We start from the raw sequence: 2,500 nt of genomic DNA, 5'->3' as shown, positions 1-2,500 counted from the left end.
ACACGCTGGGCCCTGGTGCGGGCGCTTGCCTCGACCACCATCGGCACACGCTGGGCCCTGGTGCGGCAGGTTGCCTCGAGCACCATCGGCACACGCTGGGCCCTGGTGCGGCAGGTTGCCTCGACCACCATCGGCACACGCTGGGCCCTGGTGCGGGCGCTTGCCTCGAGCACCATCGGCACACGCTCGGCCCTGGTGCGGTCGGTTGCCTCGAGCACCATCGGCACACGCTGGGCCCTGGTGCGGCAGGTTGCCTCGACCACCATCGGCACACGCTGGGCCCTGGTGAGGGCGCTTGCCTCGACCACCATCGGCACACGCTCGGCCCTGGTGCGGTCGGTTGCCTCGAGCACCATCGGCACACGCTGGGCCCTGGTGCGGGCGCTTGCCTCGAGCACCATCGGCACACGCTCGGCCCTGGTGCGGTCGGTTGCCTCGAGCACCATCGGCACACGCTGGGCCCTGGTGCGGCAGGTTGCCTCGACCACCATCGGCACACGCTGGGCCCTGGTGCGGGCGCTTGCCTCGACCACCATCGGCACACGCTCGGCCCTGGTGCGGCAGGTTGCCTCGAGCACCATCGGCACACGCTGGGCCCTGGTGCGGGCGGTTGCCTCGACCACCATCGGCACACGCTGGGCCCTGGTGCGGGCGCTTGCCTCGACCACCATCGGCACACGCTGGGCCCTGGTGCGGCAGGTTGCCTCGAGCACCATCGGCACACGCTGGGCCCTGGTGCGGTCGGTTGCCTCGAGCACCATCGGCACACGCTGGGCGCTGGTGCGGGCGCTTGCCTCGACCACCATCGGCACACGCTGGGCCCTGGTGCGGCAGGTTGCCTCGATCACCATCGGCACACGCTGGGCCCTGGTGCGACAGGTTGCCTCGAGCACCATCGGCACACTATCGGCCCTGGTGCGGGCGGTTGCCTCGACCACCATCGGCACACGCTGGGCCCTGGTGCGGGCGCTTGCCTCGGGCACCATCGGCACACGCTGGGCCCTGGTGCGGGCGGTTGCCTCGAGCACCATCGGCACACGCTGGGCCCTGGTGGGTTTAGGCACATCTTCAAATTTCTGCCGTGCCAATGCCATTTTTATGGCTTGTAAATTCATACAATGGTCCCCTAAGCCTTCACGTGAAGTTTCGTTGGAAGATGACTCGTTTTCTATTTTTCACGATTTTCGAAACTTTTTGCGGTTCGGGATTTTTTAAAATTTTTTTATAAGGATTTTTGGCCCCAAATTTTGTAGGCATGATCCTTCTATTTTTGTTGGCATGCACAAAAAAATTCAGCTAAAAACTCGAAGTAGAGAAGATTTTGTGACCGTTTGAAAAAAGTGTCCCCATTTCAGACACTTTAACGGCTACTGGTAGCAAACCTGTAAAATCTCAAATGCTCTTTAAGGGGGTGTGAATTCTCAGAGGTTTGATGAGGGATAGGGGGCCAACACAAGGCCAAGTACCAGCACCCATCGCACATCATGTGCGCACACCCCCCCGGCCCCCCTCCCAATCGCCGGAACCCCAATGCCGCCGGTCAGGTTCTCCGGCGGTACTCCGGCGATGCTCCGGCGATGCTCCGGCGATGCTGTCCCGAGTGAAAAAAATGCGGCACCAGCACATGCTGGAGCCAAGCATGGGCACCGTGGCTCAAAATCGAACTTCGGCCAAGGCCTCGACCATCAATGGCACATGATGACGCATGGTGATGGCACATGCATCGACCATCATCGGCATAGGCTGCCCTTCGGTACGGGCACTTGCCTCGACCGCCATCGGCACAAGCTGGGCCCTGGTGTGGGTTGTTGCCTCGATCACAATCGGCACATGCTGAGCCTTGGTGCGGGCGGTTGCCTCGAGCACCATCGGCAGACCCTGGGCCCTGGTGCGGCCGGTTGCCCCGATAACCATCGGCACACGCTGGGCCCTGGGGCGGGCGTTTGCCCCCAGCACCATCGGCACACGCTGGGCCCTGGTGCGGGCGCTTGCCCCGAACACCATCGGCACAAGCCGGCCCTTGGTGCGGGCTCCTGGCTCGACCACCATCGGCACACGCTGGGCCCTGGTGCGGGCGGTTGCCTCGAACACCATCGGCACACGCCGGCCCTTGGTGCGGCCGGTTGCCTCGACCACCATCGGCACACGCTCGGCCTTGGTGAGGGCGCTTGCCTCGACCACCATCGGCACACGCTGGGCCCTGGTGCGGGCGCTTGCCTCGACCACCATCGGCACACGCTCGGCCTTGGTGCGGGCGCTTGCCTCGACCACCATCGGCACACGCTGGGCCCTGGTGCGGGCGGTTGCCTCGACCACCATCGGCACACGCTCGGCCTTGGTGAGGGCGCTTGCCTCGACCACCATCGGCACACGCTGGGCCCTGGTGCGGGCGCTTGCCTCGACCACCATCGGCACACGCTGGGCCCTGGTGCTGGCGGTTGCCTCGACCACCATCGGCACACGCTGGGCCCTGGTGCGGGCGGTTGCCTCGAACACCATC

The sequence above is a fragment of the Durio zibethinus genome, unplaced genomic scaffold, assembly GCF_047325235.1.
Source record: "Durio zibethinus cultivar Kanyao isolate XHJ-2024 unplaced genomic scaffold, ASM4732523v1 HiC_scaffold_355, whole genome shotgun sequence".
NCBI classification, from domain to species: domain Eukaryota; kingdom Viridiplantae; phylum Streptophyta; class Magnoliopsida; order Malvales; family Malvaceae; genus Durio; species Durio zibethinus.
This window is presented reverse-complemented; position numbering follows the sequence as displayed.